Raw genomic sequence first — 27,372 nt, forward strand, 5'->3', positions numbered from 1 at the left:
TGCAAATCCATGTATTTCTTTTTCATGATCACAACTGAATTTGGCAGATTCAGCTAATTTTATTTTGATTCTTCTAGCTGGGCTCATGTTAATAACTAAGCATTGTTTATTATTGTAGATGCTCTGTGTAATCCACCTTGAGTTCAAGTGAAAAAGGTGGACTATAAATACTGTAAGTAAATATAAAACAAAACAAAATTGGGTTGTAGGGTTTTATGTATTGCTTATCCCTGCCAAAGCAAGTCTACATTTTTTTAAAAAAAATCTATTACTATTTCTCTAATGTTGTTATATTTCTTGCTCTACCCATGTTTTATTTTGCTATGCTCCTTTCTCATAACTGCCTTTTTTGCTGGGTCAAATGCCTTAAATGCCACATTTGGTTGCCCGGCAGCATAAAAATATAAGTAAACAAACCAGGTACAAACTTTGTAGTATTTCTTTTTCCATGTTCTAATATTACTATATAAGCTGAATTTGCATATTGAATGGTGTTCCCCAGCCCTGAGACCCATACCACTTGTACCCTAAGATCTTTTGACCTTCTGTTGCTAGCTTGATATTAAAAGTAGGGTATCTTAATAAAGGCAAGAGGTCCCACTAGGTGCTTTCAAAAGCACCTAGAGGAAGTAGCCAGTTGCCTGAATACTCCAAGAGAACATTAAACAAGAATCCTTCATTTGAACCTCAATCACCTCTTACCTTTTTACCAGAAACAGTGCCCAAAGTTTGCAGGCCAATAACCAAAATCAGTTAGAAATCCAGGAAAGGCCAGCAGCACATCTCCTAGCTATTGCCCACAGATCTAAGTGAAGATTCCTGCTCCCCCAACCCCCCAGTTCCAATTCTAATTCACAGTGCAATCCTATGCAGAGTTACTTCAGTCAAAACCCATTTAATTCAATGGGCATCGATTGGATCACCTATTCATAGGATTGCACTCTTAATCACCAACCATCAGAACGATCTCAGGTATCTCCTCTATCACATTTCTTGTGCACCTTCACATCTCTACCATAGAAGGATATAACTATCCTATCATAGCCCAGATCATGAATTCCCAACTATGGGCTCTCAGATCCTAATGTTGCACCCATCAGAATGCAGCCAAAAATCCATCAGTGGGCAGCCAAGTTCTGAATCTTCATCCCTATGCCATCACAGATCCTCATTCTATACCAAGCTAGGTCAATAACAGGGTTCCTTCACTGGCACCCAGGTAAACCTAGGTGCATAAGGATATCACAAGTCTAGTCTTCCAGCTTTGTGGTTAGTTCCCCTGATAATCTTCTTCCATCACCATGAGCCCCAAACCACTGAACCCTGCCTCTTCAGCACAATTGGAGCATGATTTCTTCAATCCTATTCTTCCTTCCTTCCCTCATTTAACCCTTTGTGTCTTTCTACCCACTCCCCATTCCTTAGCTCCTATGTATTCCATACTTGGTCAGTGCACATTACTGCCAGCCAGTCATCTTCCATTGTATCCCTTACCAGGGCTAGGACTCCTGCTCTTTTTATCTGGAATTCCCTTCCCCATTTATCCCAATACATATTCTGATCCCGTTTTGGGCTACCTCTTATGTATTTCCTTCCTCTCAGTTGCTTTGCTCTGGATCAGCCACATGGAAACACAATTTGGAACTGGGCATTTTGCTAACTAAAAAGTAACACAATTGCACATTAGGGTGTGTGTGTGTGTGTGTGTGAATTACTGCAGTTGCTCTCTGTCTGGCACTGTTGCCTTGAATTCCATGAATTATTTTCTGTATCTTGGATTGGGCAAGATGGTATCTTGCTGGTTAAGTATGCCTCCTTTCCATCTCTCTCTTCTCAAAGGCTTATTGTGCCAAACTGATTCCTGGTTATACAATAGACTAAAAAATCCTTTTTTACCTCTGGACTCAGATTCTAGTTCTCCACATGTAGGGGACTCTCTTCATGTGACAGGCTTGCCACAGGGATCAATTTGGGCAACATTAATTTATGATCTTAAATCACATCCTGAAAATAAAACCCTCATTGCTTCTATTGTTGCAAGCTGAGCCAATCCTTTTTAAAATGAATAATGAAACAACCAGTAGACTATGATCAACTGAACATTTATGTACCTCAATCTCAAGTTCCTATACCTAAACCTCCACCACCACCCTACGTATACATTTGTCTCTGAGTCACCTAGTACTGCTTTCCGTTTTCAGATGTTCAGAATCTTGCTTGTTCCCAGCCCCCTCACTCAAGGGGGGGGGGATGACAGCTCTCCCTTCTCGCATCAACATTTCCCCTACTCAAACTCCATTCTTCAAATGTTGTCAGAAACAATCTCAGAAGGGGCTAAAAAAGAATGCAAAAAGGGCAGGTTCAGAACATTCCAGTTAAATTGTGCACTGATTAAAAATGAACAGTTATTATTGTAGTTCATCATTAGTATCTTAGTGCTTAATTATAGTGCAGTGTTCTATTCCAGATGATGTGATTTAATTAAGCTCTAAACTGAGCAAACTAAATAAAATTTAATTAATGTGACTCCTAAAGGTCCCTTGTTATGTCTCCTAAATGTACAACATATTGCAGGTGCAAGAGCTGTTTCCCACAGGAGGCCTTACTGAGTTATTTTCTTTCCTCAGTATTTTTCAGGATGAAGCACAAAGATGCACACTCCCATCAGCAGTGGAAAGAATGTCTCAATGTGGGCCAACTAGGGAAAAAAACCCTACCAACAACACTGACTCCGAAGGTACAAACTGTGTCAAAGCAGTCAAGCTGACAGCTTTGTTTAGTAGCAATCCATTAATTGACAACTGGATTTACGTGGCTTCCAAAACCACTGAGGACTCATTTGCCTTATCACTAACAAAGCAAATGTCTCCAGTCTGAACAAAATGCTCAGATGAGCCACTTTAAGCTAAACAACCTCAAATGAGCTGTGACATATTTAGGAAGAACTCATTGAACACAATTTTATAATAAGGGAGATTGCTTTCATGCGCTGATAGATTTGTTATGCAAGTAGTTGAAAAAAAATCAAACACAGAGAAGGCCGCCTTTGCCAGAACACTCCTTATGTTGTTCATGGTAGCCTTCTTGCATTATGATGGTAAAAGTAAAGAGCAACGTTCATTTAAAATAAAAGCAGAAAACCAAAATGCCACCCACTTTGCTCCCTCTTCTGTGGGCTGTAACTGTTCAGTGGACAGCTTTCGCAATACATGATCAATACAGGATGGTTAAACTCTGATGAATAGCGTGACATGAAAATAAATGCCAGGCATAAGAACGGCCCCAGTGGATCATACAACAGTGTAATGTAGTCTGTTCCTATCCATGTTTACCCAGAAGTAAGCCCCACAGTATTCAAACCTCAGGTAAATGAGGTTTGAATGAGGTTTGATTACAACTTTACTGTGCAATCCTAAATAGAATTAGACCTTTCTAAGTCCACTGAAGTCAATGGGTTTAGAAAGGAGTAAGTCACTCTAGAGGGTCCATCCGCACATTAAAAGTCCTTATGTTTCTTTGGGAACAACACAAGGATTTTGTACCACATCTGCTAAGGGAGTTTTGTGCCTTTCAGATGCACAGTGGCTCTTTTCTATTACAACCAACGCACATGAGAAGCTGCTGTAGATTTCCTCCTGCTGTTGTTTTTGTGTCCTCAGATACCCCTCCCCCATGAAGCTGAGGTTGGCTACCTTCTTTATCAGTTATTATATCTATAATCTGCCATTCTCACTGTGACTCAAGGCAGATTATACTGTGTAAATTTAATGTGATCAATGTGATGAGTCATCAAAGATACAACTTAATAGGACTTTTTTGTTGTCAAGTTGCAGCTGAATTATGGTGACCCCATAGTAGTTTTCAAGGCAAGAGATGTTCAGATGTAGTTTGCCATTGCCTACCTCTGTGTAGTGACCCTTGACTTCCTTGGTGACCCCCCATCCAAATGTTAACCAGGGCTGACCCCATGTAGCTTCTGAGATGTGACAAAATCCTGGGCTAACCAGGTCAGTACATAACAAGATTAGGATTACAGAAATCTGAAACAAAGCATAGAGAATTAGACATATTTTAAAACAACACAGAAAATGGCTTTATGTAAATAGAAAACAATGTTGTGAGGAACAAATAATACACAGAATTCAGAGTAGTATAGTCCATTTATAAAGCACTTTCCTGAACCATTCTGTTATAATATAGATTTACTGCTTCTATAAAAACGGTATCCCAAACAATTTTTTTAACATGGTTTGTGAAATGACAGAAACATGGAAGCCTTTGTGACATTCTCAGGCAGGCAATTTCAAAAGGTGGAATCCACAGCAGAGAATGTGCGTTGTTGGCAGTTGTTGTTCTTGCTCATTTACAAGGTGGCACCCTTGGCGCAGATAAGCAAAGCTATCATAGAAGAGCATAGGAGAGTTGGTCCTGCAGATATGAGGACTCAAGCCCATGTAGTGCTTTGTATCTGGTGGCCAGTCCCTTGAACTGAAACCAGTAACTGATGGGTAGACAGTGGAGTGACTACAGAATGGGTGCAATACATTAGTATAGTTTTTTATTTCAGCAGTAGCCATCCAGATAGCACTGAGGAATTCACATGTAAGGCCTGAAAGAAATACCTTCCACTGCTACATGTCAGAAGACCTAGTTGGCTGGATGTGTGGGCTCATATGGAGAGGCAATATATCAGATATTATTGAGTTAATACTGCAACAGGGCAGGGATTTCAACATCAGCTCTTAGCATGACACCAAATCAGCCCTGAAGAAAAGAACCAATTCCTGGCATAAGTCAAATCTCTTTTTGTAAATCTTTATGACATACAGTGCTGTACCAGCACTTGCTACTGATATATTAGCACCAACTCAAACAGATATTTAAGAAAATTCACTTGTGTGGAGTTTGCAGCAATTTTCATGTCAAAAAATCAACAATTATTTAGTGTCACAGTGATTTTCCTAGAGAATAATATTTCCTGGCTTTGGAGTGATCGTTATTCTAACCAAACGCTGAAACAACATTGCAGGGGAACTTGCTATTTACAACTGTCAAAAATAAGTATAATGGACGTTACAAAACAAACAACGTGGTCTCTGATTGTCCGTAATATGACAGTTTTCATATACAGTCAGTAAAGTACCTGTGATACTGAATAGAGAAACTGCAACTAAAATGGTGGATGTGCTGACCCAGTGGATAGTGTTCAGATCATGCTTTATCCAATAGATCAGCACAGTGTTTAAGATAAACCTAAGAAACCTGTGGCATCCAAATCCAGTATATTATGTTGACAAAAGATTCTTCTACAGCTTGTTTGCTGTGTTTTGCTTCTCTAGACCACCAGAAGCAAATTTGTGACAACCAGGTATGTGGTCTAGGTGTTTCTAATTTGTTTTAACTTTCTTTCAAATAAATCAGAAGGATGAGACTAAAGGCACAGCCTTTATAAACAGTATTTTTCTAAACACATGTCTCTCTGAATGATGTGGTATCCATATGCAAGGAAAATGTAAGCATATCACTTCTTTCCATCATGGTACTTATCAAGGGCTCATAAGAACATAAAAGAAACTATGTTGGATCAGGCCAATGGCGCACCCAGTCTAACACTCTGTCACATGGTGGCCAAAAAACCAGGTGCCATCAGGAGGTCCATCAGTGGGGCCAGGACACTAGAAGCCCTCCCACTGTTTCCCCACCATCATCAGCACCAAGAATACAGAGCATCACTTGCCCCAGACAGAGTTCCATATACCTTGTGGCTAATAGCCACTGATGGACCTCTACTCCATATGTTTATCCAATCCCCTCTTGAAGCCATCTATGCTTGTAGCTGCCACCACCTTCTGTGGATAAAGTGAATTCCATGTGTTAATCACTCTTCAGGTGAAGAAGTACTTCCTTTTATCCATTCTAATATGACTGCCCACTCACGCAGCCTCGACAAATCCCTCTGGAGTGCCTCACAATCCTCCCTGGTTCGCACCACCCTGAAAAATTTAGCATCATCCACAAACTTAGTCACTTCACTGCTTACTCCCAACCAGTGTTCCCTCTAAGCTGAGTTAGTGTGAGCTAGCTCATAGTTTTTAGCCTCCAGCTCACACATTTTTGTCTTAGCTCAGGAGAAATGGTCCCAGAACAAGTTAATTTATGCAGTAGCTCACAACTTTAATGCTAGTAGCTCACAGAGTAGAACTTTTGCTCACAAGACTCCATAGCTTAGAGGGAGTATTCCCAACTCCAAATAATTAATGAACAAGTTAAAAAGCATAAGATCCAGTACTGAGCCCTACAGTACCCCACTGCTTACCACCCTCCACTGTGAATTTTTTTTATATGAACATCCAGGCCCATTTCACACTTACCAGTGGAAACCAGAAGGGAGCCGGTATTGTGCCAACCTGGAGTCATCCAGGACAGGGACACATGGTTTTTTTCCCGGTAGGGTTCTGTGATTGAAGTGAGCCATTTCACACTATTCCGCTTTTATCTTGCTTGCATGAGCGCTGGCTGTTTTCGCGCCCCTTTTTGCCCACCGGTGCATGATTTCTGGCTTTTTTTGGGGGGGGGGACATTGGGCTAAGATTGCTATAGCGATGTTTCAAAACAGCACCACCATAGGATTGGATACACAGTTCAAGTGTGAAGAGAGTTTACAATGCCTGGCAATCTGAACATGGTCTGTGGCTCCCCCCCCCCTAATATTTATACCTGCTGCAGCTTGGCACAAGTCACTTTCCAGCCAATAGCCTGTGAGCATGGATGGGTGCACATCAGGCTGGGTTAGCAGCATCTGTCTCACCAATCACTGTTGGTCTGTTTTCTGCTGCCCTATGGGCAACCCCTCTCCAGGTGGCAACAGCCCTCCCCCAAATAAATGTGCCTCAGAGTCACCTACAAACCAATCACATTCTCGTGACTCGTGTGTGGGCATGGAAGTGATAGCAACAGGTGACAGACCAATGCCTGGTTCCCTGATCGCCCACTTGAACTGTGTATCCAATGGGGCACTTGTTACAAAGTATCAGCCGCAGCAATCTCAGGCATCTCAATGGAGCCCGGGCATCCCTGTGGTGTTGCTGTTATGAAACATCACTATAGCACTATAGCGCTATAGCGATCTTAGCCCGACGTTCCAAAAAAAAAAAGCTGGAGATCGTGTGCCGGCAGGCAAAAAAGGGTGCGAAAATGGCACTCCCAAAATTACTAAGGGACATTTCACACAGCGTCCCATAGCAATTTCAACCTGGAAGGAGGGGTTAAAAACTGAAAGAAGCTGCTCTTTGTTAATAACAACTCAGGCATGCCTCACTACCAGGACAGCCGTGGGACTGTGTGAAAAGGTAGCAGTATTCCGGTAGCAGCCAGTTACTGAATTGGATCTGTCTGAAATGGCAGCAGAAACCCATTACTGTTCAGTAACTGACCAGCTGCCATACCGGAATACTTAGGCTGTGCGAAAAAGCTCATAGTTTATTGAAGTATTTAATCCTACATCCATATAGCTCAAACAGTACATAGCATAGCATATATCAGGGGTGGCCAACGGTAGCTCTCCAGATGTTTGTAGCCTACAACTCCCATCAGCCCTAGCCATTGGCCATGCTGGCTGGGGTTGATGGGAGTTGTAGGCAAAAAACATCTGGAGAGCTACCATTGGCCATCTCTGGCATATATAACATACTGTCATGTTCTCAGAGCGCCGGCAGGCAGGAATCCAAAGCCAGTCCAAGGTCAAAGTCCAGGAAGACAAGCAGGAGCCAAGTCACCAAAGCAAAATCACAAACTGGAATCAGAAGTCAGGGTCAAAAGCCAAAGGTCAGGGTGCCAAGGAATTCAAGCAGGTCAGGATCAGGGATGAGGAAAGAGCATGGATGCAAGCCAGAGAATAGACTTGTTGCTTCCACAAGGTTACCAGGTTCTGGGTGGGAGTTATATGGGAGCTTCAATCAGCCTGCTCCCTGGACAGCGACTCTGCTAGAACTCAGGGCTGAGAGATCTGAAGCATCTGCATGCCTCATGTCTTCGCTCTGAAAGTTCTTTTTGGAGCCTGCTTCGAACTCTTGAGATGGGAGGGGGAGAGCTTGGAGGAGATTGACTGTCAGCAGCTGACACTGGTGCCTGGAATGTGGGGAGAGTGATTGATGGGCTGGCTGCTGGTTGTTCAGCTGAGGAACAGGCTGGCAACTCTTCCAGATCTGTTAACCCTTCCAGCTCCCCCTCATCAGGGCTCATGACACATACATCAAATGCTTCTTTCCCCCTTTTTCCTTTTTATTTCCCTCCTCCCCTTGAAACGACCAGTAATTACCTTATTTAAATCTTTAGTCATAAGCACACCTTTTGAAGTTTAACCAATATATTATTATCCCCCCCTTTTACCCATCTTATATACTCAAATCACCTCTTCTTAACTTCCACAATCTTATCCTCACCTAACTTTTCCTGTTTTAAAATTGTTAATATGACCAATTGGATCCATTCATATAATTAACCATTTCATCTGTCTATAGTCCATTTGTAGCATCTTTCCAGCCAAACACTATAACTGCATGGACAGCTAAAATCATAGCTTTAAATAGGTCCTGATAGGATTTGTCTATTTATGGTTCCCCAAAATTCCCATAAATAACATTTTCCCCGATAACTCCACTTTAACTTTACATACTTCCTCCATCTTTCCAAGACCTTTTGCCAAAATTTAGTTACCTTACAACACTCCCACCAAAGATGTGTATAATATCCCTTTTCCTTTTTACAATGCCAACAATCGGATGTCATTCCTTAGGGTTTGTAGAATCTTTTGGGCTCAAGTGCCGTGTTCTACTGGAGAAAGTTTTTCTTCCAGACATTTTGTTCTCGGCTGCGGAGAACATCCTCAGTGGCGTTGCAGCCAGAGCAGGCGCTCTGACCTTCTTGGCTGCTGTGCATTGAGTGAGGCCAGGGCTGCTGGAAAGTTGCTATTTCTAGGCTGGAGGGGGTGTGGTGAAAGGGCAATAGGTTTGTGGATGTGCCCATTGTTTGGTGGGGCTTCCTGGAACGGTAGTGATAAGGAAACTGGCTGTTGAATGTGACCATTGTTCTGTGTTAATTGCTGGGAGGGTTGGAAGGGGTGTGAAGATAAGGAAGATGGTTGTTGACTGTGCTGATTGTTCTGTGAAATGTGCTGGTTGTTCTGTGAATTTCTGCAATTTATAGTCTGTAGGGTGTTTTGCAGAGCTGGATACCAAGAATGGTGGATGGAAATGCCTTCTTCCTTTCTGTTAAAGTTCTGCTGGTGTTTGTAAATCTCAATAGCTTCTCTGTTCAGGCGGGTATGATAATGTGAGGCCGTAGAAAGGACTTCAGTTCTTTCAAAGTGGATGACGTGGTCTCCTTCTTGAAGTGCATGTTCAGCTACAGCTGATTTTTCTGGCTGAAACAAACGACAGTGTCTCTTGTGTTCGGTGAGGTGGGTGTTGATACTGCGTTGGGTAGTGCCAATGTAGACTGCACCACAGGAGCAGGGTATTTTGTAGACTCCGGGGGTTGAAAGTGGATCTCTCATATCTTTGGCCGAGCGCAGCACGTGGCGGATCTGTTGTGTGGGTTTGAAGACTGTGTCAACATTGTGGCGTTTGAGAATTTTGCCAATGCGGTCGGTGACAGATTTTATGTAGGGCAGGAAGGCTGTACACATTTGTGTGTTGTTCGGGATTTGGTGTAGATGGTCTCTTGGGATGGAGGGCTCTTCTAATTTCTTGTAGGGTGTATCCATTGGACTGCAGTGACTGGTTGAGGTGGTGTAGTTCCTGCTGGAGTTGGCTTGGTTCACAGATGCGTGATGCTCAGTGGATGAGGGTTTTTACAACTGTACGTTTTTGGCGAGGATGATGATTGGAATTCTTATTTAGATAGCAGTCGGTGTGTGTGGGTTTCCTGAATACAGTGTGGCCGAGTTTTCCGTCATCTTTCCTGGTAATGAGGACATCAAGAAAGGCAAGTTGATGTCATTCCCTTGACCATATAAGATAGTTGAGCAGGCGTCCTATACCATGTCAATATTAATTTCATCTCCATTTCTGTAAATTTCTCCATTTTTATATCACTAATACCTCTCATTATTTTATTTATCTCATTTTCTGATAATGCTACATCTTTCTCCCATTTTGACTATATTATATCAATCATATAATTTTTATCTTCAATCATTATACTGTATATCTTTTTTACAATGCCCTTTTTGTTTTCCTCTTTAATTCCATACAGTTCTTCCATCAGAGTATCCTCCTCCACTGTGAAAACTGCCCCTTATGCTCACTTTGTTTCCAATTAATTAGCCAGTTTTTGATCCATGAGAGGACTTGTCCTTTTACCCCATGACTCTTGAGCTTACTTAGGAGCCTTTGATGAGGAACTTTATCAGAAGTTTTCTGGAAGTCAAGGTAAACAACATCTATTGGATCCCCCTTGTCCACATGTTTGTTCACCCAAGGCCGGATTAACAATTAGGCCAAGTAGGCACTGCCTATGGGCCCCCATATCTTTAGGGACCTCGGGATGGCTCCCCCCACCATTTCCCCCCTGCTTGCACAGGTTCAGTTGCCTGCACACACAGCCAGCAACTGAACCATTCTTTGCCCGACTTGCCTGGTGCAGCTGCTGCAGGCATCATTGCCAAGTTTGCCTCTCTCTGCCTCTTTTAAGAAGGGCTTTTAAGAAGGTGCCTGCAGACTGCCGCAGGGGTCGCAGGCAGTGGGGCAGCCACTCCAATTCTGAGATAATTTGTGAGGGCCCCCCAAGATTTTGACTGCCTAGAGGCCTCCACAGGGTTTAATCCAGCCCTGTGTTCACCCCCTCAAAGAACACTAACAGAATCCATGCTGAGTCTTCCTCAATAGATTTTGTTCATCAATATGCCTACTAATTCTCTCTTTAATAATAGTTTCCACCAACTTACCCAATGTTAATGTCAGACCGACTGACTGGCCTGTAATTTCCTGGATCTCCTCTGGAATCCTTTTTAAAGGTGGGGATGACATTAGCTATCTTCCAGTCCTCAGGAATGGAGACAGAGTTTAATGAAAGGTTACATATTTTTGTCAGGAGATCCACAAATTCACATTTGAATTCTTTCAGAACTCTTGGGTGTATGCCATCCTGGCCTGGTGATTTATCAGTTTTTTAATTGTCTATCAGTCATAGGACCTCCTCTCTTGTCACCTCAATCAAACCCAGGTCTTTCAACAACCCTCCCGAAATCAGCAGTTCTCCATCATCACAGACCCTGAGGACTTCAAAACATTGCATGGATACAGAAGATCACAACTGCACCTCCTGTAAGAAAAGAAATTAATAGTAAGGCCAAATAACATGGAATCTTCTTTCTAAAGTTTCACAGCAACTGAAGTACTGAAGTACTGAAGACAACATTCCTGCAATAAAGCTACCATAAATAGCCATGCTCTGAAAGGTAACAGACATATTTATCAACATTCGTTTCTTGCTCACTAGTTAAAATATAGCATTAAACTTGAGCACTGAATATTCCACAAAATTTAGTAAATTTGGGGAGACACTGAAAATCTTCCCGTTACAATGGAAGTTCTTTACATAGGGTTTAAACAATTTTATTTGGTAACATATGGTAATAAATTATATTTCTTGCATCATTAATAACTTCTTTTATCTATCCCATATATTACTTTCTACCTACCCCTCCCCCCGTTACTTGACCCCCGTCAGTGTTATTTATTTAAAGTACTAATGTTTAAAGGTACCCTTAACTAATAAAAACAAAAATTAATATTCTTCTTTTTTCTAAGACTTAATCATTATCAAAAATTGTCCAATGTCCTTTTATTTTCCACTCTTTTTCTTCATATCTTCTGAACTTTTTCTACTCCATCTTAAAAACTTCTAAATCATAGTCTCTTAAAATTCTAGTTAATTTGTCCATTTCACTCCATGTCATAACTTTTACAATCCAATCCCATATATTACTTTCTACCTACCCCTCCCCCCGTTACTTGACCCCCGTCAGTGTTATTTATTTAAAGTGCTAATGTTTAAAGGTACCCTTAACTAATAAAAACAAAAATTAATATTCTTCTTTTTTCTAAGACTTAACCATTATCAAAAATTGTCCAATATCCTTTTATTTTCCACTCTTTTTCTTCATATCTTCTGAACTTTTTCTACTCCATCTTAAAAACTTCTAAATCATAGTCTCTTAAAATTCTAGTTAATTTGTCCATTTCACTCCATGTCATGTTTTTTACATTTCCAACATCTATCTGGCATCTTATTATTCGTCTTTGCCAATTTCTTAGGAGTCATATACCATCTATACATCATTTTAAAACAGTTCTCTTTAATACTATGACACGTCGAAAGCTTCATAGAGTTCTTCCACAAATATTCCCGTTTCCATCTGTATTTCTTTATTTACATTAATTGCCCACTTAATTATTTGAGATTTCACTACTTCATCTTCCCTAGACCATTTTAAAAGTAATTTATATAATTTTGAAATTAATTTTTTGTTATCTCCAAGCAGAACTTTTTCCATTTCTGTTTGTTCTTTTCTTATTCCTTCAGTTTTAATGTCATTCTCCACCAAGCTCTTTATTTGTTGCATTTAAAACCAATCATATTTATTATTCAGCTCTTCAGCAGTTTTCAATTCTATTTTGCCACTTTGTATTTTTAATAGTTGATTATATGACAACCGCTTTTCTTCACCCATCTCAGCTGTTATTTTTATCACTTCGGCTGGCACTATCCATAACGGTTTTCTCTCATCTCCGTATTTCTTATATTTCATCCATGTATTTAGCAAGCTGTTTCTTATATAATGGTGAGAGAAAAAGCCGTCTATCTTTTTTTTCCCATAATACATATAAGCGTGCCTGAACTGGCAGAGATTGACCAAGAGAAATATCTTGGGGTCGTGGTAGATAACTCACTGAAAATGTCAAGACAGTGCGTTTGCAATAAAAAAGGCCAACGCCATGCTGGGAATTATTAGGAAGGGAATTGAAAACAAATCAGCCAGTATCATAATGCCCCTGTATAAATCAATGGTGCGGTCTCATTTGGAGTACTGTGTGCAGTTCTGGTCGCCGCACCTCAAAAAGGATATTATAGCATTGGAGAAAGTCCAGAAAAGGGCAACTAGAATGATTAAAGGGCTGGAACACTTTCCCTATGAAGAAAGGTTGAAACTCTTGGGACTCTTTAGCTTGGAGAAACATTGACTGCGGGGTGACATGATAGAGGTTTACAAGATAATGCATGGGATGAAGAAAGTAGAGAAAGAGGTACTTTTCTCCCTTTCTCACAATACAAGAACTCGTGGGCATTCGATGAAATTGCTGAGCAGACAGGTTAAAACGGATAAAATGAAGTACTTCTTCACCCAAAGGGTGATTAACATGTGAAATTCACTGCCACAGGAGGTGGCGGCGGCCACAAGCATGGCCACCTTCAAGAGGGGTTTAGATAAAAATATGGAGCAGAGGTCCATCAGTGGCTATTAGCCACAGTGTGTGTGTGTGTGTGTATATATATATATACACACACACACTGGCCAAATGTTTATATATATATATATATATATATATATATATATATATATATATATATATATATATATATATATATATATATATATATATATAAACATTTGGCCAGTGTGTGACACAGAGTGTTGGACTGGATGGGCCATTGGCCTGATCCAACATGGCTTCTCTTATGTTCTTAAATTTATTTCCATGACCTTCCAACACTAAGAGTTTTTTGTTTAACAACATTATCCATTCTTTTATCCATACTAAGCAAACTGCTTCATGATATAATTTTAAGTCTGGTAATTGAAATCCGCCTCTCTCTTTTGCATCTGTTAACATTTTCATTTTAATTCTTGGTTTCTTCCCCGCCCACACAAACTCTGAAATTTTTCTTTGCCATCTATTAAATTGTTTACTGTCTTTCACAATCGGAATAGTTTGAAACAAATACATTATTCTTGGTAGAATATTCATTTTAATTGCGGCTATTCTACCCAACAGTGACAAATTAACTTTATTCCACTTTAACATATCTTCATCCATTTTACGCCATAGCTTCTCATAATTATTTTTGAACAAATCAATATTCTTCATTGTTATCTCCACACCCAAATATTTTACCTTGGAGGTAACTTCACAGCCCGTTAGTCTCTGCAATTCTTGTTGCTTATTTATTTGCATATTTTTACATAGAAGTTTTGATTTTTCTTTATTAATACAAAGTCCCGCCAAGTCCCCATATTCTTGTATTTTGGCTAACAACAAAGGTGTGACTTGTATGGGGTTTTCATTTATAAACATTATATCATCTGCAAATGCTCTGTATTCTATTTCTTTATCTTCTTGAATTTGCATCAGTAGTATTTCAAAAGTCATTATAAACAACAGTGAGGAAAGTGGACAACCTTGTCTTGTACCTTCACTAATTACCATGTCTTCTGTAAGATCAGTATTTATACATAGCTTTGCACATTGTTCAGTATATATTGCTTTTATCATTCTTATAAAGCTTTCTCCCAGCTCCATTTTCTCCATTACTGCAAACATAAAATCCCAATTTAAATTATCAAATGCTTTCTCTGCGTCTGCAAAGAATAATGCTAATTCCTTTTCTGGATGTCTTTCATAATATTCTACAATATTTACAACAGTTCTGATATTGTCTCTTATTTGCCTTTGGGGAAGAAAACCCGCTTGATCTTCCTTTATAAAATTTATCAAATATTGTTTAAACCGTTCTGCCAAGATTCTTGTATATATTTTATAGTCATTATTTAATAATGAAATTGGTCTATAATTTTTTACATTCGTAACATCTCTATCTTCCTTTGTAATCAATGAAATAACAGCTTCCTTCCACATATTTGGTATTTTCCCTTTTGTTCTTATCATATTCATCAATTTCTGAAGTTTCAGGATTAACTCCTCTTTGAGGGTTTTAAAAAAATTAGCTGTATATCCATCTGGCCCAGGTGCTTTTCCATTTTTCATTGCATTAATTGCTGCTTCAATTTCTATTTTTTCAATTGGACCGTTCAAAACTTTTCGCATATTTTCTGCTAAGGCTGCTATTTTTATCTTTTGTAAGTACTCATCCATGTTTTCTTTTCTTATTTTAACACCTTTAAATACCTTGGCATAATACTTAAAGAATTCTCTTTTTATTCCTTCTTGATCTACCACCTCTCTTCCATCCACCACAATTTTATTAATAATTTGACTTTCTTTTTCTACAGTTGCCAGGCCAAATATTTTCCGGGTTTGTTTGCTCCCTCAAAAGATTTCTGCTGCAATCTTTTCAGATTCCATTCCAGTTCTTTATTTAACAAATGTCTCATTTGCGTTTGTAATATTGTAATCTCCCTTATAATTTTCTTTTTCCCTGGCCTTTTTCTCAGTTCCCCTTCTTTTTTCTTTATTTCATTTTGAATGTCCAACATCTTTTTTTTCTTTTGCCTCTTATTTTTGTTATTTAATGTAATCAATATTCCTCTCATTACTGCTTTATAAGCATCCCAGACGGTCTGAAATTCTATATCCTCTTTATCGTTTATTTGGAAGAAAGCTTTAGTTTCATTTTCTAGAGATGTCACTATTTCTTTATTCTGTAGTAAATCTTCATTCAATCTCCATCTTCTCAACTTCTTAGACAATTTTGTAATCCACATTATTAGGTTATGGTCAGCCCCAATTTTAGGTAAAATCTCTATGTTCTTTGTTATAAGGCCTAAGTCTTTAGTGCCCCACAACATGTCAATTCTGGAAAAAGTTTTATGTCTTGCTGAAAAAAAGGTATAGTCCCGCACTTCAGGATTAAATTTCCTCCATATATCCTCCAAATTTTCTTGTTTGACCAGTTCAAAAAAAAAGACTTTGGCAATTTTCCTTCCTTATTATTTTTTTACCCCCAGACCTATCCAGTGTGTTCTTAATTGTTCCATTAAAGTCCCCCATTATCAAAACTTGGTCATAAGTCAGTTCATCAAATTGTTGTATAATGTCTTTTTAAAAAGCATCCTTTGCACCATTTGGTGCATAAAGTCTTAATAATAACGTGTTTTTTGCATTTAATATTATTTCTACTGCTACAAATCTTCCATCTTTATCTTTAAACACTAATTTCGCCTCTAATTCTTGTTTAATATAGAAAATCACTCCCCTTTTCTTCTGTTCAGCCAATGAATAAAATTCTAGTCCCAGTTGTAATCCTTTTGTTTGATATGCACTTCTTGTAAACAAACTATATTACAATTTTGCTTTTTAATCCAATGAAACATTGCCTTTCTTTTTTGTGGTGAATTTAGTCCATTTACATTCCAAGATAATAATTTGTAATCCATCATGGTGCAAATTCTTTATGTTCTTCATAAAACCTAAGCAGTTCCTGTGTGCTTGTAATTGTAATCCTTTTTCCTTGCAGCTCAAAGCTCAGACCTTTTTATTTATTTATACCTCATTTCATTGTCACGTAGTTTTTCTGTCAATTTTTTGTATGCTTTTCTGTCATTTATCACTTGTCTTGGCAATTCTTTCATGATTCTTACTCTGCTGCCTCCCACTATCAATGTCTTTTCAAAAATTTTATACAAGATTTTTCCCACCATTTCTTTTGTCATATATCTTATAACCACATCTCTTGGTAAATTATTTTTCTTGGCATATAGTGAGTTCACTCTATACATATAGTCATACATGCTTCTAGTCCCTTCAGGATCTTCCTCCAAAAATTCTGCAATTATTCTTATTATATATCCTTTCAAATCAGTCTCTTCATCCTCAGGTACTCCTCTCAGATGTATCTGGGTTTCCATCAATTTACAGTCCTTTTCTTGCATTTTTAGTAAGCTGGGATCATGTACTTTCACTCTCTCTTCCACCTCTTGCACTTTCTTTGATGTTACCACAGTCTCATTTCTGAGATCTTCTATATCTTTCCTTAGCTCTTCAATGTCTTTTCTAATTTCTTTTTAAGAAGCAGTTATCATGTCTCTCACCCCTTTCATCATTCTGGCTTCTATTGCTTCTAATTGCTCTTGCATTTTCTCCATTGAGGCAGTTCTTGCATGGGTTAACTTATGCTCTGACATTTAAAAAAACACCGAAAATTTGGACCTCTCCAAATTAAATTTAAACTATCAGATTTGATAGAGTAAGGCTTGCCCTTTTCAATAAGCCTAATTTCGCCATCCTCAGAGCCTCCTGTGCTCAGATATTAATTTTTGAAGTTTTTATTTCTTCCAAAATAGCGGTCGCGAATTTCTGCTTCCCTTTAAAAAAAATTTCCTTCAAAGGGCTTCTAAAATAATTATCAGCAATAATGTCCAATAGTATTTAGCTTATAATTGTCACCTCTGTCACCTTCACAATTTTTTAATGTCCCGAACACTTTAAAAACTTTGTTTAAATTTTGACCTCCTAGCAATGGCCGCTGATGTTTTTCTATGATATTATAGTCCTAGAGTAGGCTAGCTGCTTCAATGATTTCCCTTTTCCATCTGACACTTCCTGCTTTTCTTGCCACCAAATCCCGTTTTCACTGGTAAAAAGATCTTGCGATGTTTGACATATTTCCTGTGTTGACTGTGAGAGCTGCAAATCTGTGACGATGGGGCTTTTTCACCAAAACCGCAAGAAGACAAAACAATAAATTCCTTTCCACTTTTTAGCACTGTCCTTTAAATTTACAAAGTTCAAATTTCGCCCCTTCTCCCCTTCTTTTTCCAAGCTTTCTGAATCTCTATTTCCCACCTTCTGATTTTATTTTGTTTAACTTTAAATAGTCCCGGAATGAAGATAGTCATCAGTACCTTTTTCTGCAGTTATCCAGATCCAACACCGGTCTTGTATAGCTTTAGATGTTTAGCAGTCTCAAAGAAGGTTAGGATCCTGTCGAGCTTATGTAAAATAAATGACTCTGGAAACTTCTGCAGATGATGAATATGCAACTCATCTCTGGAGACCCCTCAAAGCCTCAAAGGAGCCCCCCCCCAGGACTCCCTTTTAGTCAAGGTAAATCTCCTCAGAGTTTCCTGTGCATATCTTGGACTGATCTCTGACTGAGAAAAGTAGGCAGTAGGCATTAAATTGCCCTCCACTACCCCAAACAGAAGCCCCAGCCTGCTCCCCTTCTGAGAAGCAATTCAGCTCGGCATTTTCCAACCCCGGAAGTACGGATGTTCTTTACATAGGTGCTACTGCCTTAAAAGGCAAAAAACAACACATCCCAAATATGACTTATAGACAGTTCCTGAAAGTGATGGTTCATTGTACTAAACAAGCAAAGTTCAAAGACAAAAGTATTTTATTTGCCAGTGATGCTGTACATGCATGTGTTACAGAGACCGCCATTCATTCCGCAACCAGCTCATTTTAAAACTCCAACTTCTTTGCAGAATGCCTACTTTTCCCCTGTGTTAAGAGCAATACCACTCCAGAACTGCCTGATTTTACAGAGTCGGGTTGAATGTTGTGTCATTTGTAAGAGCTATGAAAAAGTTCTTTTCTCTTTAATCTATGGTGACATAATTTCAAGAAACTGCATTTTTTTTTTAAAAAAAAAACCTATCTGTCTTGTCATTTTGGTTGTATTTCTTTTTCTTTCATTGCATTAGTCAGGTGCTAAGCAAATAAAATCAATTCTGAACTTATAAAAAGCAAATGAAAATGTCTAGTCTTTTATAGCAAAGACTCTGTTGTGGCAGCCCACAATGTTTCGAAAAAATAAATCATCATTTCATCCTGCTATGTATGCTACTAAAATTAAGGATTTATGTTAGTCTTCTTGGGAAAATTATTTTTAGAGAACCACCTTTGCAAGATTTTTACTGTTCATAAAAGTCCTGTTTATGGTTTCCTCCCATAACAAGCAATCTCTTCCATTCCAGCATGAATTATAGATATTAATGGATGATCCTGATTTAAATATGGTTTCCATCTTAATGGGCACCAAAACTGCAGTCAAGGCAACAAAACCGCTTATGGTAAACAGCAAATCGTAAACAAGTAATCCTCACCTTAAAGATATCATAAACCAAAAGGCTGATGATACAGTAATTACACAATATCCTCACCCCTACTACTCAAAGAAATCTGCATTAGTAGTATGGTCATAATAGGAAAATGCCTGAGCTAGATAGCAACATGGCTGGGAAAGCACTTAAATTCCACAGGGTCTAAATATTTTAGCAGTTTATTATGCCCACTGGAAAGAAGCCAATTCAGCATCCAGTTTTGCATATATTGCATTGAGCCCTATAGAGTCTTGCTGGAAATATTCAACTATAATGTACATGATCCAGCAAAAAAGAAACACTAAATCCTGCAATCCTATGTACAGTTAGGGAAGCAATCCTAAGCAGGTCTGTTCAAAAGTATTCAGTGGGGCTTATTCCCAAAAGAATGCTCTTAAGATTGCACAGTTCCTTCAGAATAAACCTCCACTGAACTCTTTGGTAATACTTAGTAAATATCAGGTTGTGCATGCCATTGACTTCACTGTGAGAATTAAGCTGAAATCAGTGGAACTGCCCAACTTGCACTTGATCTTGACAAAATAATGATTTTATAAAGGCGATGTTTCCATTATACTAACAAACAAAAACCACCTTCTTCAGGATACTCCTTTTGTGTTCAGTGATGAACTATGGGCTACTTGAAATGTCATATGAACATACTGTTACAAGCTCTCCACCAAAGTTCCACAACCAAGTTTATTTACACTGATTCCCTTTGGAGCAAAGAGCACTAGAGTCTTCTGGTGCTTTATGTAATATTTGCTTTATTTCAGGCAGTGCACAGGTGGAGGCAAAGAGGCACTATTGCAGGGTAGCAGATTGGTCACTTTATATTTTATTCTCAAAGAGACAGGGAATATTGACACAGGTGCACACACATGCACCCCAGTGCTTCAGCAAACACACTCACTTTGTTTCCTCTTTTGTTTCTAGATTTAGTTTTGGGTTTGTTTGTTTGTTTTAATTTTTTCTTTTACAAAAACCCTCCAAATCCAGTAATGATTTTTAAGGAGAAAAATGTATATCTAGAATAGAAACAAAACTATAACAACAGTGGTGGCAGGTCTACACATACATTTCTAGAAAAGATTTTAAATCTAAAAATAGGCCCATATCCATATGCAACTGTTGTCTATATGCCATGAATTCAAATACTGATGAAGTAGTAAAGTCCTCAGTCCATTGATTTACAGGAGGTGGATATTTACCTCTCCAGTAGTGTAATACAAGTATTTCAGCCGCAGTACGGGCATAGTGAGTCCATTTTCATTGACCATCCGTGAACCTCCAAGACACAGGCAGATAGTTTAGGTTCAGTTAACGATGCCAGTGGCTACTTTCAAAGTCCTTCATGAGCTAGAATCTACACACTTGAAGACCACCTCTCCCTTCATCAACCCATGTGGCAACTACATTCTGCCCACCAGCCTTCTTTCTGTCTAGTCCCTCACTGTGCTGCCCAGACAACAGCCTTTTCACTTTTTCACTTGCTACCTCCCTTCTTTGGAAAGTCTTGCAGAGGTTGTGATTAATCCTTGCTAGACTTCTGGAGAGATTTCAAAGCTGAATTGTCTAGGAGAGCTTTGGGGGTCACCAGTTGAAGATTTGTTTGCACCAGGGGTGGGGGTTTGCTAGAAAAAGCCCAGCAGGAACTCATTTGCATATTAGGCCACACCCTCGACATCACCCATTCAGTAGGTTATTTTCCACATATTGATACAGAACAGTATAGTGCCATCAGCTGCATTATTTTAATTGAATATTGTTATTCTTTTATGCTGTTGCCCAAATTGGGTCCCAGTGATGTCAGAGAAAAGGCAGGTTTGGAAACATTTTAAATATATGAATAAATAAAATGTACTCTGAACAACTGCCCCACACAAAAGAAAATCCACATCTGTTAGGGAACATTGATAATCTTTCATCCTAGAACCAGGTTCCAGACCCTTTAGACCAAACAATTCACAGTAATTAGACTCATAACAATATGTAGCTGCCATTTACCAAGTCATCCCAATGATCCTTCTAGTTCACTATTCTGTGCTTTAACCAGCTGTGCCACTCCTGGGTCTCAAAACAAGAATGGTCTTCCTCAGCTGCTTGCTGACTGAGATCTGGATGATTAGAGAGCAATCCTAAACTTGCTCAGAACTACTTAAATCTATTCAATGGGGCTTATTCCCAGGAAATAGTGCAAAGCTGCAACCCTAAAAATACTTTCATGTGAGTCATTCCCATTTCATTCAATGACATTTACTTCTGAGTAGATCAGTTTAGGCTTGCTGCCTTAATCTGGAATCTTCTATATGCAAAGTAGCTATAACTGAGCCATAGCCCTCTCTCAGAACTGGGGAGGGAACAAAGTTTTTTGACTCTGAAAATATACAGACCGGAAATTTCAATTTCTCTAATATTCAGTTAATACCATAAGCCTGGTATGGATTACAATCTGCCTCAAAGAGCAAAAGCTGTACAATTGTTTTGATTCTCTTACATCAGCTGTTTCAGGCTGTTTGTAGCTAAGGATATCACAGCATTGCAGAGTTACTTACTGGCCAATCGAAAAAAATGGCCTGGACTCTTGCTGTGCCATTCATCAATAGGTAGAAATCTGGAGTAGGGATGGGCATGAACCACATTTTTGTGGTTTGTTTCACGTTGTGGCCGAACCACAAAACAATATGAACCAGGAAGTTGGTTCACAAACAAAACAGCTGAGCAGTGAGGAACAGAAAGCAGGAGTTTAAATAGCTCAGAGCCATTTAAACCCCTCCTTTCTGTTCCCTGCTACTCAACTGTTTTTCATGAAGAGCAGAAAGCAGGGATTTAAATGGGTCAAAGCCATTTAAACCCCTGCTTTCTGCTCTTCATAAACCACCATGAACTGCCTTAAAGTTCATGGAAGTTTGTGACAGTTCTCAGTTCATGAACAATGATCCAGCCAAAATTTGTCACAAACTTTCATCCACAAGCTGGTTCATGCCCATTAAGGAAATGAAGCATTTCATGGTATGGAGACAAACATAACAGCATGCTCATTGATGGGAAGAGCCCCAAGGGGCCAGTTAAAAAGTTGGCAACCTTTACAAGATGGTTTAATAAAAATTGTTTAAAAGATCTGGGGAAAAAAATTAAAAACCAAAGAATACAGAAAGAATGTTCTCAGCTACAATTTGGGAATCAAGCAAAGCTTTCATTAAAAGAATTGCATTCGAAGAAAAGAAAAAAAAACAGAACAAACCAAGTTATTAGTAGAAAAAAATTCAGAGACTGGAACAAGACTACAAAAAAATCAACAAAAGATACATTAGCAGAAATCAGACAATTAAAAAAATAATTAGATATGTTAGAAATGAAAGAGTTACAGCAAAAATTAATTAGAAAAACAAAAACATTTTGAACATGGTATGCTCTCAGGAAGGAGACAAAAAAAGAGCAATAACATGCAAAGGAGATCAAAATCTATATGCAAAAAATACAAGAACAATTAATCAGTGTTCTTTCAGGATTATTCAAAAAGAAGCCTATTTCAGAAAATGGAATAAGAGAATATTTAAAAGACATCCCAATTACAAAAATTTCATCAGATCACTGGAAAAAATTAAACAAACAATAAAAATTCAAGAAATTTCCCAGGCAATAAAATATGAAAAAAGACAAAGCACCAGGCCCAGATGGGCTGACAGCAATGCATTATAACTATTTTGAATACGTTCTAATGATACCATTACAAAAAGCCATGGATGAGATAAAAGACAAAAGGCAATAGCTCCAATATAGCAAGAGGCATATATAATGTTAATATACAAAGAAGGTAGCGATGCAACACTACCACAGTCATATAGAACTATTTCTTTATTAAATATCAGTTATAATTTTTTCTACAATAATGGCAGAAAGATTAAGAATATGTGTGGGGGGGAGTTTGTAACAGGAACTCCTTTGCTTATTAGGCCACACACTAATCCAATCCTCCAAGAGTTTTCAGGGCTCTTAGTACGGGGCCTACTCTAAACTCCAGGAGGATTAGCTACATCAGGGGTGTGTGGCCTAATATGCAAAGGAGTTCCTGCTACAAAAAAAAGTCCTGAGAAAATGCATACCAAATTTAATACATACTGATCAAACAGGCTTTGCACCAAAAAGGTATATGAAAGACAATATATGATTTATAATAGATGCAATTGAATTTGGGAAGAAGAAGAAAGCAGTGTTTTTATTTTTGAATGTAGAGAAAGCATTTGATAATATAACATGGCCTTTTCTATTGAACAGAATATGGGCTGTGGCTCAGAATTTTGGAATTGAATGCAAGACATATATTCAAACCAATTAGCAAAGCTTCTTATAAATGGAAAACAACAAAAACAATTCTGATTGAAAAAGGAACATGCTAGGGCTGTTCTCTGTCACCTCTATTATTTATCTTAGTGATAGAGATTTTAGCTATAAAGATAAGACAAGACATAAGGATTAAAGAAATAGAAGTGTATGGCACAGAACTTTAAATGAAAAGTTATAAGGACAATGTGGTCCTAACAGTTTTGGAACTGCAAAAATTGTTACAGTGTGTAATGAAACATATTGAAGAATTTAGATCCCTTTCAGGATACAGAATCAACAGAAATAAGACAAAAATGAAGACGCAACAAGAATAAGAAGAATGTATAGAAGCCACTATTAAATATCTGGGGATAAACATGACTGGACAAAATTGTGACCTTTTCAAAAATATCTTATTAGAAGATTTGAAACTGATACACAAAGATTTATCCAGATGAAAAAAATTAAAAATCTTGTGGCTGGGCAGAATTTCAGCAATCAAAAGGAATGTACTGCCAAAATTAAAATTTCTATTTCAAATGTCACCTATACACATAGAAGAAAGAATATTGACAGAGTGGGAAAAACAGATAAAGAAATTTATTTAGAACAGCAAGAAACCATGACTATGTTTTAAAATTCTCCAAGATTAGAAAAAGAGGGGAGGATTAGCCATTCCAAATATAAAATTATATTATCAAGCATCAGTTTTGGTATAGATTTTGGATTGGATTAAAAATCCAAGGCAAAGAATAGAAAAACTTGAGATCTTCTGGAATTACTTTCAGTTGCCAAATTATAAAGATCTATTCCACTGGAGAAAATGGCTGCTTTGGAGGGTGGGCTTTCTAGCATTGTGCCCCACTCAGGTCTCTCCTCTCCCCTCCTCAAACCCAGCCCTCTCCAGGCTGCACCCTCCAGGAATTTCTCAACCCAGAACTGAAACCCTCAACTATTAGTCTTAGGTTGGAAGTCATTTTCCAAAGTGTTACGAGCACATATCATGTAGCACTCAAGATATTCATAATGGTGAGTGATACACTGAAACACTCATGTCACTTTGTGGAGTCTTTTAAAAAAATATTTAAAATTTGTAATATTTAAAAGGAAATGAAAATTGAAAATCAGTGATCATCATGTTTGTCAACTGTACCAAACACAGGAACAGCCACGTGGGCTTTAGCTTCTGCATAAAGTGATGAACCCTATCAAGACTTTTCCTCCTTCTGACCATACAGTGCTATTTCATTAACCTTTTCCTTTAAAATGATAAATTGGTTCTTTGAAGGCTGTGCAATCCCTCTCCCCAGTGCTGAAGTATATGACTTGAATACAAAGATTGTATTTCATGTGTGGAGGGTACTTGTGCTCTCACAGGGTAGACCACTGATTTTGCACCCACTACCATCACCACCACCACTTTGGAGAACCCTTCACAGTGGCTTTTTAAAATTGCAAATGAAGGAAACAGTAACTTACTAACTCACATCCAGGTGGGCAGCTGTGTTGGTCTGAAGCAGTAGAACAAAGCTTGAGTCCAGTTAAGACCCAACAAAATTTTATTCACACTGTTTTATAAGCGAAGCTTGGAGAATCAACCAGTGTGGTCATTTCATTTCTTTTTGATTTTTAATTTTCACTGCTGTTTTTAGTTTTCTCCATGTCATTTTCATAACATTTGCACATTATATACCATCTACATGCAACTGACACAAAAAACCATTGGAAATATGTTGATTTTAATGGGAAAATCCAGTGTGAGAAACTGGTGCAAAAATAAAAGTTCAGAGTTCATTTTTCACAAGGAAGGAACAGAATCAAAATTGGAATATCCAAAATGAAACAAGAGACAGCTTTCAAAGTTCCATTCCATCTTTATCCCTAGCATAAATGCCTTTTGCTCATGATGTAGATCAGTGGTGCTACATCCCTCCTCCCTTGGTTTGAGGGGGGGGGGAGCAAATGCAAGTTCTCTATAGCAAGGCTGTCCTTCCCATCAATTGCACAGGGGACAGGATAATGAACTAGTTTGTTAATTCAGCTGTAGGGGAGAAGTCCAAAGGTATTTTTTCATATGGAAATGCCGAGTTTCATAAGGAAAATAATGAGAACAAGAACCCATGTTGGGGAATTTTCTTCCCCTTGCTGGTCTCCATTTTTTTACCCTTTTGCTTCATTTTCCTTCCATCCTAGTTCTGCTTTCTTCCCTCTCTGCTCCCCACTCCCACCATTCTACATGCCTCTCTCTCGTCTATCCCCACTGAGCATCTTTCAGTTTCACAGTGGAGTAAATGACCACAGAAATCTTAATAGACTGCCTCATGAGATCTCAGCAGCCATTTTGGATTGTCTAGGCAACATCACTGATATTATCTGTGGCTGCCTAGGCAGTGCAAAATGACTACTGCAGTCTTGTGTGATTGGATCATAAGACCTAAGTTCTTTTACAATGTTTTATTTTCTGCCCTCCCTCATTTATTGTTTTTCACTCACCAGTTTCCTAAATTTGCAAAAACATTTCCCCAAGCTATACCTGGACCTATGGCACAGGGTTTTTTTCCCATACCCTGAGGCCTGTTCAGAATTAGATATATAGATGTTTTTGCAATGTTTTATGACATAATTAAGCAGGCTTACCATTTTCCTGTGACAGCAGGTTAAATTCCTGCCCTCACTCTGAGTTCCCCCCCTCCTTGATAACTTGAGAAATAGGAGGAAAAAATGGGAGAAATGGCATTGAAGGTGATGCTTTAGGAATTTGCCCCCTTCTCTAAGGTAAAGACCATAGAGATTAGGGAGTTTCTTGAGCAAGTGTCACTGTAACAACACCCCAACTCCAGACCTTGAAACTAGGACTTAAATTTCACATGGCATTTACTTGGCTTATTATGAGGGGATTATGGCTTGATAAAAACAACTATTAAACATATTTATTTTCAGGGCTTTTTTGTAGAAAAAGCCCAGCAGGGACACATTTACATATTAGGCCACACCCTTTGCCGCCACCGGAAGTGATGTCACCCATTCATTAGGTTACTTTCTACACATTGACACAACAGTACAGTGCCATCAGCTGCATTTCATGTGTGTTTTCACACAGCCCAATGTGAGATCTTGTTTCGCTCCCAAAAAAACACGGCCAGAGAGAGAGAGCCATTTGCAATGGAGCAGGCAGTGGCAGGCCCAGCTTCTCTCAGGAGGGAGTGCTCGTGGGCAGTTCCATATCTCTCACTCTCTTTACAAACCCACTGGAGGCTGGAGGCAGCAGAGAGGATGGAGCACACAGTCTGGGAGTGCATGGCTGCCTAGTGTCTTTCCTCTTCCAGAGACCGTTTTTTGAGCCGGAGCACTGGCCAAGCCACGTGGAACTGCATTCCTGTGTGTTCCTGCTCAAAAAAAAGCCCTGCTTATTTTAGTACTATGCATGGCTTGATTGTTTCTTTGATTTATTTCCACCCCTACCCTCTCATTCTAACAAAGTTATTGGAAAACTGGGGTCTGTGAAAGCTTAATAGTTAGAAAGCAGGTTTCTTGCTTGACTGATTCAGACTTATAACATGGAACAGAAAGGCTTTTTTTTCACGGAAATACAGCCAAACCTTATCTATCTTCAAAATATCTAAAGTCCCTAATGGACTCTCTGCCTAACCATTAGACTCTCTCACCTTTCTCTCATCAAATCCCAGTAGTTAAACTGCCAAACACCTCTTTTTTTCTGTTCAACATTCCAGGACTCCATTTGAAAGTGATTGGCTGAAGCTCCTGAAAGGCAGAACATGAAATTGCCCATTAGTCACCCAAAAGTAATTTCATGGCCATTGACCCTCCGCCCAGAAATGATATCATATCCTCCATGCCACTCTAGGAATTCCTAGAGCATCATACAGAAGTGACATCACATTCCTCCAAAACTCCACCTTTCCCAGTTACTGGCCCAAAAGATCTCCCAGTATTGCCTGTGCAGTGTTGTCATTTCTAGT

This window comes from Heteronotia binoei, chromosome 2, assembly GCF_032191835.1.
Source record: "Heteronotia binoei isolate CCM8104 ecotype False Entrance Well chromosome 2, APGP_CSIRO_Hbin_v1, whole genome shotgun sequence".
Taxonomy (NCBI): Eukaryota; Metazoa; Chordata; class Lepidosauria; order Squamata; family Gekkonidae; genus Heteronotia; species Heteronotia binoei.